This window comes from Elephantulus edwardii, unplaced genomic scaffold, assembly GCF_000299155.1.
Source record: "Elephantulus edwardii isolate Elephantulus edwardi_28Jun2011 unplaced genomic scaffold, EleEdw1.0 scaffold00112, whole genome shotgun sequence".
Classification (NCBI taxonomy): domain Eukaryota; kingdom Metazoa; phylum Chordata; class Mammalia; order Macroscelidea; family Macroscelididae; genus Elephantulus; species Elephantulus edwardii.
In genome coordinates, this window is record NW_006399862.1 from 9,022,884 (window position 1) to 9,036,341 (window position 13,458).

The following is a 13,458-nucleotide window of genomic DNA, read 5'->3' on the forward strand; positions in this document are numbered from 1 at the left end:
CAAGACAGAGCAGGATATGGCAAATAACAACAACAACAACCAGCTGGCATAACATATGAAAATGGTATGAGAAAGTAGAACCATACTTATAGGTGGTAGTTTCTTAGCATTGATTTTGCAGAGAGGATAGCACTGATACTAGTTACAGGATTCAAAATAATCTTTTTTCATCCTACTGCTATTACTCCTCATTGCTGTTGAGATGCAACCAATTTACAGCTGACTCTCTAATAGATTTCCAAGGCTGTAAATCAAACAGCCTCTCTCACTATAGTTAGTGGATTCTAACTGGCAGAGAGGGGTGGCCCCTAAATAGCAGTGCAATACTCTTTGGGCTAAGCTACTTTTTTTCATAATAGTAAAAACATGATTTTTAAGAAAACTGCTTCTAAAGAGTGAGTTACATGGTATGATAAAGTTCTGTGTGATGCGTATGTGTGTGTGCTTGTGTGCCTACTCAAGGGACAATCATCTCTTTCCTTTTACCACAATTCAAAGATGTGAAAATATACAAATTATATTGTAATTTTTATGTGATCAATCATATGCATAGTCATTCTTTTCATATATATTGCCTTTCCCGTTGCCCAACTTTTCTGTTTATTAATTTTTATTTCCTCTTCCCATGCCTGGTAACCTTCAAAAGAGATCAGTTATTGAAAATTCTTAGAAGCACAATTCTGGAATGACACACACGGCCCTGCCATGACATAGAATATGTATAACTATGTATCACGAGTTCTGATGCCTTGTGTTTAAGGAATTGTGCTCCCAACCCAAAGGCAGGAGATTCAAATACACTAGCTACTCTGTGGACTAAAGATGAGCAATTTCCTCCTGTGACATATGCAGCATTTGAAAACTCACTGAAGGATCAACAAAGAATAGATTCTGACTTGATGACAATGAGTGAGTGACATAAGTGCATGTATGTACACATGCACACAGATACATATGTAATTCTTCTCTTATATGTGAAAGAACTAACTTGGTACTAATGTCGTGTTCTTTTTATTTATGTAAATATGATAAATCTAGTTTAATAGAAGCTGATTGTGATTTTTGAGCTTTTGTGCAAGACTAACAGAGTAGATTAGTAAACTTCAGTTAAAAAGATGTTGATGATATTAATCATAGATGGTATTTTCTGGAATATGTGTGAGTAAATAGTAATTTTACATATGCATTAAGTGATTTTAAAATAAACATCTATTTGGAGGAACTTACCTTTCTCTGAAATATAGCTTTATTGGATTACTATTTGCTTGTAAGAAATTTGAGAGTTGGGTTATTTTTGCCTAGTACACATTTTAATGCATTATTTTCAATCAGAATATATGAAAGAATGCAGTGTTAATCATGGATGTGATGGTTATTGAATTTAGATGTAAACAGAGGCAGCAAGGTAGGTTCATTATTTACTAAGACTGTGGTCAAGGATAAGGAAGCAGAGAAGATGACAGAAGATTGCTAGAAATACTGTAGGTTCATGAAGAGATGGGTAGTATGATTCAGTTAGAGAAAGCCATCAAGTGTCAGAAGATTTGTGTGGCTTTTAAGGATTTTATAAAGAGGACCATTAACAATTCTGATGCTAAGTACACTGTTCCTATTTGGTGGAAATATGTACAATCAGCAATGTTGTCTTACGTCCATGAAATGCCAAAAACTGATACCTCCTGCTATTGAATCAAGTTTATTCACAGCAACTGTCCATCAGGTTTTCTAGGTTATAAATCTTTATAGACAGAGACTGTCTATATTTATTTCTTGGAGCAGCTCGTGGAATTGAACCGTTAACTTTTTGGTTAACTGTCCATCACATGTACTACCCTACTTGCTCCAGAGCATCATATGTTGTTTTTGTTGTCTGATGCTATTGTATTGACTCCAGCAGACATCAAAACCCTGCCTGATCTTTCACCATCCTCACAATCTCACCTATTGTCAAATTCTCTATTTAATAATCTTTCTCTCTTTTTAAAACCCTCTATTCTACCAAACATGATGTCATTTTCCCAGGACTGGCCCCTCCTGACACATGATAAAAAATAATTGAGGCAAAGCCTCATCATCTTGTCTCTAAGGATCACTAAGCTATACTTTCTTCAAGATGGATATTTTTGTTCTACTGACAGCCTATGGCATATTCAATACTCTTTATCAAAATCACAATTCAATGACATTAATTCTTCAGTATTCCTTATTCATTGTCCAATTTTTACATGCTTATGAAACAATTGTAAATCTCGCTTGAACTAGGCAGATGTGGTTTTTATAAGCTGACATTCTTACTATTTAACATTTTAAAGAGATAGTCTTCCTCTCTTTCTCTCATCCTCTGCGTTTCCCAGCACTAAGTCTTTTTGCAAGGACTGGTCCTTTCTGCCAACATGTTTTAAATATGTGAGATGAAATGTAAAGGTAAAAGATTCTCAATGAATTGGATTGTCAGGAGGCAGATATTAGTGTTAATTCTATTTAACATATGAAAAACCTCAGGCAAACTTACTTATTTTCTTATAGACAAGTTTTAAAGGGGGAGTATCAGATCTAGTCAGCCATGTAAACTGAAACAGTAGGTCACAGAATTTAGCAGAAGCTCTGTGGCCAGGAATATCCATCAGTGCAGCCTCAAGCAAAAATATTTCTCTGAAGTTGGTATATGGGATTTGTACTTGCATCCTCCTAAACAAGAGATGGAAAACAGCATGAGAAACCAGTAGCAGTGTGTAATGCAAGGCATCACAGACCATGACTGGTGATCATATTGAGAGGTGGTTGGGGAAGGGACAGTTTGACCAAGTAGCCAGGTGTACAAAAAATGGGGAGGTATCAGAGAAAGGGTAGATACAAGTCACACATGCTTGTGATGGGTAGGCAGTGAATGTATTGGTTATTTCTGTAAGGGAAGTGTCTTTCACCTGCTAGGTAAAAATACTTGTCTGTCAGATATTCTTCTAAGAGTGAACATCGGAATTAAGACAGACGAGGAAGAATTGGCCTTCTGAAATACAATTGGCCTTTGAAAACCCTATGTAGAACAGAGCACACTTAGAGTAAACTAACAAATATGGTAACTGAAGTTGAACCCTCAAATTTGGAAACACAAAGGAGGAGAAACACTTGTAAGAAAAAAAATTAACAGTTGGTACGTGGAATGTGAGAGGCATGAATGCAGGGAAATTGGACATTGTAAAGAAAGAAATGGAATGCATAAATATTTGTATATTGCTTATTAGTGAAATGAGATGGATTGGCATGGGAAATTTTGAATCCCAAGATCATATGATCTATTATGCTGGAGATGAAAAGGTGAGAATAAACTGGGTCTCTTTCATAGTTAAAAAGGCCATTCTGGATCCATCTTAAAATACAATATTGTGAGTAACAAGATAATATCCATATTAATACCACTACCATTCAAATTTAAACACCTACAACCAGAACCAAAGAGGAGGAAATAGATGATTTCTATCAACTGTTGGGTCAGAAATTGATCAAACATGTAACTAAGATACTTAAATAATAATGGGGTGATTGGAATGCAAAAGTTGGGAATCAGCAAGAAGGATCAGTAGTCGGAAAATATGGACCTGGTGACAGAAATGAGGCTGGGGCTAGAATGATAGAATTCTGTACAATCGATTATTTATTCATAGCAAATACCTTTTTATAAGAAACAAAAATGAAGGCTATTCAAATGGATTTCACCCAATGGGGCGCACAGGAATCAGATTGATTACATGTGTGGAAAGAATCACTGGAGAAGTTCAATATCAGCAGTAAAAACTAGGCCAGGTGCTGATTGTGGAACAGACCATCAACTGCTCATATGCAAGTTCAAATTAGAACTAAAGAAGGTTAAATCATATCCACAGGAATCAAAATTTGACCTTGAGTCTATTTCCCGTGAATTTAAAAACCAACTCAATAATAGGTTTGAGAGACCTTGAACACTATTGAACTAAGACCAGATAAGCTGTGGGAAGATATCAAGAATATCGTTCATGAAGATTGCAAAAATTCATTATAAAGAAGGGAGGAGAAGAAAAGACCAAAATGGATGTCAGAAGAGACTCTGAATATTGCACTAGAGCACTGAAAGCCAAAGCAAAGGGAAGAAATCAAGAAGTTAAGGAGCTGAATAGATTTTGAAAGGCTGCTCAAGAAGACAAGGCAAAATATTATAATTAAATGTGCAAGGAGATAGAATCAGAAAATCAAAAGGGTCAAACTCCCTCCACATTTCTTAAGCTGAAAGAACCAAAGAATAAATTCAAACCATGAGTTGCAATGCTTAGGATGAAGTGGGCAGAATATTAAATTATTCGAGGAGCATTGAAAGCAGATGAAAGGAGAATATGGAGTCATTGTACCAAAAAGAATTTGCTGACACAGAAGAATTTAAAGAAACAACATATTAAGAAGAGGTAATGGGGACGAAGGAGGAAGTGTAGGCTGCTCTGAAGGACTTGGTAACAAATAAAGCCCCAAGAACTGATGTATTTCAGCAAACAGATGCTGCCCTGCATGTGCTCATCAAGTTGTGCCAAGAAATCTGGAGGACAACTACTTGGCCAGCTGACTAGAAGAGATCATATTTATTTCCATTCAAAAAAAAGGTCACCCGAAGTGTGGAAATTCTAGAAAAATATCACTAATAGCACACATACTAGCAAAATCCTGCTGAAGATTATCCAGAAATACTTGAACAGTACATTTGCAGAGAATTACTAGAAATACAGACTGGGTTTAGGAGAGGTTGTGGCCCTAGGGACATTATTGCCAATGTCAGATGGATTTTGTGGCAGAAATCAGAGAGTAGCAGAAGAATGTCTGTGTTTCATTGACTATGCAAAGGGATTTGCCTGTGTAGATCATGATAAGTTGTGATTTACCTTGAGGAAAATGGAAATCTCAGAATACATGATCATGCCACTTGGCCAACTGACTGGAAGAGATCTATATTTGTTCCCATCCCAAAGAAGGGTGACCTGACAGAGTGTGGAAATCATAGAACAGTATCGCTGATTTCACATGCAACCAAGATTCTACTGAAGACTATCCAAAAATGACTGGAACAGCACATCAGCAGAGAACTGCCAGAAGTCCAGGCTAGGTTTAGAAGGGGTCGTGGTACTAGGGATATTGTAGCTGATGTTAGAAGGATCTTAGCTGAAAGCAGGGAATACCAGAAGAATGTCTATCTGTGTTTCATTGATTATGCAAAGGCGTTTGACTGTGTGGATCATAACAACCTGTGACTGACTCTGAGAAGAATGGGAATCCCAGAACACTTGATCATGCTAATGCGAAACATATACTTGGACCAAGAGACAGTGTGGTCAGAACAGAACAACGAAACACTGCATGGTTCAAAATTGGGAAGGGTATATACCAGGGATGTGTCCTGTCTCCATACCTTTTCCACCTGTATGCAGAACAGATCATCCGGGAGGCTGAGCTCTGTGAGAAGTGTGGTGTCAGGATTGGTGGAAGATACATCAACAATCTGCGTTATGCAGATGCCACAACCCTGCTTGCTGAAACTGAAGAGGACCTGAAGCACTTGCTGAAGAGGGGCAAGGACTGCAGCCTTCAACATGGATTGAGGCTCAATGTCAAGAAGACAAAGATTCTCATGACTGGACCAATTGGCAGCATCAGGATGGATGGTAAAGAGATTGAGATTGTTCGTAGTTTTAGTTTGCTTGGCTCCACTGTCAACACTCTCGGCACCAGTAGCCAGGAAATTAAAAGACGTATTGCGATGGGGAAGTCTGCTGTTAGGGACCTCTCCAAAGTACTGAAGTAATGAGGAGCAATGGTGTCTCTCTGGAGTCTAAGTTGCATCTGATACGGGCCACAGTCTTTGCAATCACCTGTTATGCATCAGAGAGTTGGACAATGACCAAGGAGGATAGAAGGAGAATTGATGCCTTTGAGCTGTGGTGCTGGAGAAGAGTATTAAGGGTACCATGGACTGCTAGGAAGACAAACAGATTCATCCTGTAAAGGGTTAAACCGGGTGGCTCCTTGGAGGAAAGGATTCTGAGGCTCCGTCTAACATACTTTGGCCATGTAAGGAAGGACCAGTCCTTCGAGAAGGACATCGTGCTTGGTAGGATGGAGGGAGAGCGCAGGAGGGAAAGGCCCTCTATGAGGTGGATTGATTCAGTGATTGGGTAATTGAGATGGGTGTGTCGGAGACAGTGTGATTGGCACAGGACAGAGCAGATTTTAGGGCTGTTGTACATAGGGTCACTATGAGTCACAAGCGACTTGATGGCACAAGCAACAACAAACAACATACTTGGAGCAGGAGGCAGTCCTCAGGAGAGAGCAAGGAAACACACTGCATGGTTCAAAATCAGGAAAGGAGTCCATCAGAGATGGATCCTGTCCCTATACTTTTTGAATATCTATGCAGAACAGATCATTTGAGGAGCAGGGCTTTATGAGGAAGAGTATGGCATCAGGACTGGAGGAAGACTCATTATCAGCCTGCAATATGCAGATCACACAACCTTGCTTGCTGAAACTGAAGAAGACCAGAAGCACCTGCTGTAAAAGTCAAGGAGTGTAGTCTTCAATATGGGTTAAAGCTCAACATCAAGAATACAAAGATTCTCACCACTGGACCAATGACAGCACCATATTAGATGGAGAAGAGATTGAGATTGTTAACAATTACAACTTGCTCAGATTCACAATCAACACTCTTAACACCAGTGTCAGGAAATCAAAAGACAAGTTGCACCTGGAAAATCTGCTGTCATGGACCTCTCTAGAGTGCTGAAGAGCAGCGACATCAGTATAGATATAAAGTTGCACATGATCCAGGTCATGGTCTTCTCAATTACTTGTTATGATTCAGAGTGTTGGACAATGACTAAGGATGACAGAAGAGGAATAAATGCCTTTGAGTTGTGGTGTTGGAAAAGAGTCTTAAACATATCATGGACTGCCAAGAAAACAAATAGATCTGTCTTGGAGAGGGTTAAACCATGTCTTGCTTTGAAGGCTAGGATTTTTAAGCTCTGCCTCACTTACTTTGGGCACGCGGCCAGGAGAGATCACTATTTGAAGAAGGACACCATGCTCAGAAGAAGGACACCATGCGGGTGAGGGAGACCCTGGATGAGATGGATAGATACAGTAACTGGGGCGATGCGGTTTAGTGTGTCAGAGTTAGTGAGACTGATTCAGGACAAGGAAGGATTTAGAGCTGCTGTACGTAGGGTTGCTATACATTGCAGGCAATTCAATGGCACATAACAACAACATACTATGACAGATGTGGAAGCAGGAGTGGTATCCACTTTCTAAACAACATGCCTCCAGAAATTGTATGAAATTTGATAAATGTTGATAGTTGTAGAGGGGCTTCAGGCCTTTTGTTCATAGGGTCACTATGAGTCTTACTCGACTCTAAAGCAATCAACAACAACAACACAGAACATAAATAATTTAACTCCAGATTCCTTGCTCCCCGCCTCTGACCTTATTTTATGGCCCTGTAGGCATTTGATATTTATTCCCTCTGAATTGTTCAATAACCAGGTTAAATATCTTTCATTATCCATCTGCCACTTTTATTTAGTTCTACAAAGTCAAGAATCTAGCTTTTCACAAACCAGTTATACATCATTTCTTGTTTCAAAGAACCTTCTTGTTTTCAAGAGTAAAATAAAACAGAACCTAAGAAAATAGGGGGGGGGGGAAGTCAGCAAGGTTTAGCCTTGAACTTGATCAAAGTGGACATATTTTAGGATTTGATGTATATTATTTTGTCCTGAAGATTTTTCCCTCAAAAAAGTTCCAGAAGAGATTTGCTCAGATAAACAAATATAAACTAATGCAACAACAAAGAGATAAGGATTTGTAAGCAATAAGCAAGGGAACTTTGGTGGTTTAGTGGTAAGGAATTGCACTGTCAACATGTTTCAAATCTACCAGCTGCTCTGTGACTGCTTCTGAAAATCATTAGAGGATCAGCTATGGGTAAATTTCAATTCCATGGTACACAGCAACAAAAAGTAACATATTTTTAAAACTTTCTCTGTAACACATGAAATTCAGTTTTAATCTTGATAATGCATGTTGTTGTTGTTATGTGCCGTCGAGTCGCTTGTGACTCATAGTGACCCTATGTACAATAGCCCTAAACTCTGCCCTGTCCTGTGCCAAATGCACTGCCTAACACACCCATCCTGATTACCCCAGTCCTGAATCAATCCACCTCATAGAGGGCCTTCTCCTCCTGCGCTCTCCCTCCACCCTACCAAACATGATGTTCTTCTCCAAGGACTGGTCCTTCCTTACAACATGTCCAAAGTATGTTAGACGGAGCCTCAGAACCCTTGCCTCCAAGGAGCCACCCGGTTTAACCCTTTCCAGGATGAATCTGTTTGTCTTCCTAGCAGTCCATGGTACCCTTAATACTTTTCTCCAGCACCATAGCTCAAAGGCATCAATTCTCCTTCTATCCTCCATGGTCATTTTCCAACTCTCTGATGTGTAACAAGTGATTGCAAAGACCATGGCCTGTATCAGATGCAACTTAGTCTCCAGAGAGACACCGTTGCTCCTCAGTACTTTGGAGAGGTCCCTAACAGCAGACTTCCCCATCGCAATACGTCTTTTAATTTCCAGGCTACTGGTACTGAGAGTGTTGACTGTGGAGTCAAGAAAACTAAAATTGTGAACAATCTCAATCTCTTTGCCATCCATCCTGATGCTGCCAATTGGTCCAGTCATGAGAATCTTTGTCTTCTTGACATTGAGCCTCAATCCATGTTGAAGGCTGCAGTCCTTGCCCCTCTTCAGCAAGTGCTTCAGGTCCTCTTCAGTTTCAGCAAGCAGGGTTGTGGCATCTGCATAACGCAGATTGTTGATGTATCTTCCACCAATCCTGACACCACACTTCTCCTCATAGAGCCCAGCCTCCCGGATGATCTTTTCTGCATACGGTTTGAAAAGATATGGAGACAGGACACATCCCTGCTGTACGCCCTTCCCAATTTTGAACCATGCAGTGTTTTCTTGCTCTGTTCTGACTGCACTGCCTCTTGGTCCAAGTATATGTTTCGCATTAGCATGATCAAGTGTACTGGGATTCCCATTCTTCTCAAAGTCAGCCATAGTTTGTTATGATCCACACAGTCAAATGCCTTTGCATAGTCAATGAAATACTCAATGTAATTCCTAATTAAGATGCTTGAAAAGAATTAACTTAAATAACCCTTGATATGAGGCAATATAACATCATGTTTAAAAACCACTAACTCTGAATTAACCTACCTGAATTTGTATCCCAGACCTGCCACTGTTTATGTGGTCTTGATGAAGTCACTAACCTATCTGAACCCTCATTTCCTGCTTTATAAAATGAAAATTACTTATACCTACTTTCAAAAAATTTTGTGGATTAAATAAAACCTTAGAAAGTATCTTTTTAAAAAACAGACCTTGTATCACAAAACAGACCTTGTATCACAATGAATATTGAATACACAGTGGCCCTTTAACATCAACTCACTTTAAATCATTGAATTGAACAAACTCATGGTTGACACTTCAACAGGTTTAAATTGCATGTGAGGAGATTACTCATCTTCCTCCGAAGGAGCAGCTGATAGATTTGGACTGCTTGCATTTGTGTTATTGTTGTTAGGTTCTGTCAAGTCAAGTACAACTCATAGCTATTCGATGAACAATAGATCTAAACCCTGTCCAATCTGAGCCAGCCTCATAATCTCTGACACACTCATTATGTCATTCTACCTGGCTGAGGGTCTTCCTCTCTTTTGCCATCCCTCTACCTTCCCAAACATGATGTCCCTCTCCAATGAATCAGCTCTCCTAGCAATATGTTCAAAGTATATGATGTTATAAAATTTGTCTAGGTAAAGTGTGGGTGACATAATCATGTAGTTATTTTTAGTTGCCATGAGTATAGATTTGGATTTTTTTTTAAAGATGTAATTTTTAAAAAAAAGGAAAAGAGGAAATGGTGAACCATTCAAAAACGAAAACAAGATGCTAGCATTATATGAGGAAGGCTAAGTGAGGATGGGACAAAGGGAAACAAAAAGACTAAGGAAGAGAGTTTAAAGGAGATAAACAGGATCAAAGTAAAACGAGGAAGAATACACCCATAGATTTTTGTGTGATCCTGTGGTCTAGTGATAAGGAGTTGTACTGTCAACCCAAATATGCAGTTTAAATACAGCAGCTACTCAATGAGACAAAGACAAACGTGCTACTTACTGCTTCTGTAAACCTGCTGGAGGGTCAACTATGAACTGGTTCTGATCCAATGATACAATCAAAAACATTTTATAGGCAGCATGAAAGTTTCACACATTTTGGGGGCTAACAACATTCAAGTGCCAGTGATACATGAAGCGAAGTCATTTGAGGAGATATGGAGGGTACCTCAGAGCTAAGAGAAGTGTTTCATGTTATTATTGTTAGTTGGGTTTTGTTTGTTTATTCAAGTAGGAAAAAATGTATATGCTAAGTGGCAAAGCTAGTATTCACCCATGCATTTATTTTGTCTCTTTTTTGAGCTTACATCAGTATCTCTAGAGCCATAATAGTGTGAGAGATACTGCAACAAACCAGCCATAGAAAGTTCAAATCCTCAGATAATTTTCTCTTTAGAAGTTAGACTTTATTCTAAAGGCAATGAGAAGTCATTGAAGAATTTTAAGTTAGAAAAATTATCTAGGTTTTTTTTCATGCCATGACTAGTGTCCCTACAAAAGATATTTGATGTCCTAACCCCTTTGTTTGGAAAGAGTCTTCCAAACTCTTGAACTATAAATGTAAACCTGTTTGGAAAGAATCTTCTGAATATTTTATTATTTCAGTTAATATTAGGTCATGTTGGAGTTAGATAGGTTTTGATCCTAACTGGGTTGTCTCTTTTTGCATGATATCTATGAAACTGGATCTTACAAGTTTTCCACTCCTCTATAACATTTTATCTAAATGATAAATACTTGGGTTTTTCTACTTTCACAGGTTTTTGCTTTATTTATACAAGTTCTGGAGCCCTGGTGGCCTGTTGTTGTTAAGTGCCATGGAGTCATTAGATGACTCATAGTGACCCTATGAATGAAAGACCTTAATAGTTGTATAACTTTCATCATTTCTCTAAGTTCATAGAGTCTCTAGAGCCAAGCTATTTTGGAAATGCTTTAATCTGGGAGCTCCACCAATCACTGTCCACCCTGGGTAAACATTATCACCTTTGACACATCAGTGTCCCAGTGTTTAGCATCACAACAAACGCAAGTTACCTGTTTACAGCAAACTGACAGACCAGTGCTATACCATTTGAAAGGTTTAACAAAAAAAATAATTAAAACTAGCCTGAGGGCCCAAATGCCTTTTTAAACAGGAGGCCAAATCCCATCAGCTCATTATCAGTTGTGAGTGATAAGGAATGGCTCTGCCAACCCAAAGGCATATAGTTTGAGTCACCAGTTGCTCCACTGGATAAAGATGTTCCATTTCCTCCCATGAAATTAACTGCCTCTGAAAATCCACTGAGCAGGGGGGTAGGGGATGGGGGCTGAGTTATAAGGTGGTTCTAACAGAAGGAAGCCTGATAAGAAGAAGAGAGGCTATTAGAGAAATGCCAGAAAGACACTATGTGTCAGTGAAGCTGTATGCTTAATGTTTAGAGCTACCATAAACTAGAAGAGTCTATCTACTAAAACTGACAGAAGGAATCAGCCTCCAGACTGTGAGACAACACATTTCTGTTCTTTTATTTTTTAATGTAGTTTTTATGCTTTATAAGACACAATTTTTAAATATATATGTTTAGCTAAACAATGATACAGTAATATTTAAATGAATCCATTTGCTTTATACAAAAGAAACACTAACACAGCAGTAGAGTTTCATAATGCTTTGGAGAACAATTCAATGATTTGGGTTTTAATGTGTTGGTAATGAATTGTCAAACTCGGGCCAATTTAGAAATGTCTTCATGTTGAATTTCTTCAACTCTGCATCCTTTCAAAGGGCCACTTTCAATAATGATAGTAGCTGAAAAAGTCTTCTCGTTGATGGATTCTAGGGTGCCTTCATTTCCTCGGTAGCCTCCATTTAAAACCAGAATTCTTTTTCCTGGTGCTGGTATCACAGTTTCTAAATGAGTTTGGTCCAGTTTCAGTTTGTCTCCAGAATCAAGCATCTTTACAACAGCTGTACATTTGTTAATTACTTCCTTAACAATCCCTTTTTTCTTATGATATTTTTCTCCAAGTTTGTTGGTTATATTTTTTACAATTATTTCAGGCTGTAGCCAGTAGTCTGTTCGAGCAGTTCTTTTCTTTTCCTCTTCAATCTCCATGATTTCATCAAGTGCAGATTTCTTTTTCTTCCTTTTTGACTGAGCAGATCTATGGGAAGATGCTTTTCGCTTCACAGATGTTGCACTGCCAACTGTTTTCAATGCACTTGGTCCTAGAGCACTTGGTCTGGATGATGCTGAGACTGCTAAACTGCATGCTACTTTACTAAAATTAAAGGCAACTTTCTCTTTTTTATTTTCTCTGCTTAATTCTGTAAAAACAGGAACTTCCTGTTCTTTGCTTTCCAGAGCTCTCTTCACTTGTTCTTCAATAAATTTGGCAGTTTTTTCTTCATCATCAACGTCCTGCTTCTTCTTTTTCTCTAGTTCTAGTTGCCGGCTGATAGTTTCTGGGTCTCTCTCTATGTACTGAATATACCAACCTTTTGGTGTTTCATCCACTTTGCATAAGCTTTCTCTGCCCAGCCACTTCGTAAAATCAGTCAGAGTTTCCCATTGAGTAGCATTCATGTGGATGTGCTCTCGATGGATTATGTACAATGTTGTTGTGGACTCTTTTGTTGCCAAAACATCTCCTGAGAAGTTCTAAAAAATCCTTCTGAAAATTAATCCTAAAATTTTTGAGGATTTTCAGAAACCAGCAAGAGTTGTCTCTGATGAGATTCGGACATACAATGACACTTAAAGCCATTCACATCCCGGCACTGCTTTTGGCAAATTTGACAATACCAGTGAAGCTTCTGAAGTCCCTTGGATTTCATCCTGTTGGCAATGGCTTTGGGAGTAAGAAAATCTGACTTCCCCATTGCGAAAGCAACAGCAATCAACTCTCAAAGCACAGTTCCTAGGTAACCAGAAGCAGAAGGAGCAGTGGAGAGAGAGGGTGGGACAAACAATAAAGGTCAACAGCTACAAACTCTCAAAGCCCAGTTCCTAGGTAGCAGGAAGAGGAATTGAGCAGTGGAGAGAGAGGGTGGGACAAAAAATGAAGGTGACTTAGTGACAGAAGGTGGAGGTGTTGGAAAGGCTGAACCTTTCTGGGCCCTCCATGATCCTGTGGACTTCCAACTTGCTTTTCAGGGTCAGGCAGATGTGGCTGGTCCCGAAGTTGGAGTTCCCGG

The 13,458-nt window shown here is 39.0% G+C and overlaps 1 pseudogene; it reads right to left on the reverse strand.

Annotated features, from left to right (window-relative positions):
* Positions 1 to 11,980: 11,980 nt before the first annotated feature.
* On the reverse strand, positions 11,981 to 13,143 carry LOC102864341 (annotated as a pseudogene).
* Positions 13,144 to 13,458: the final 315 nt, after the last annotated feature.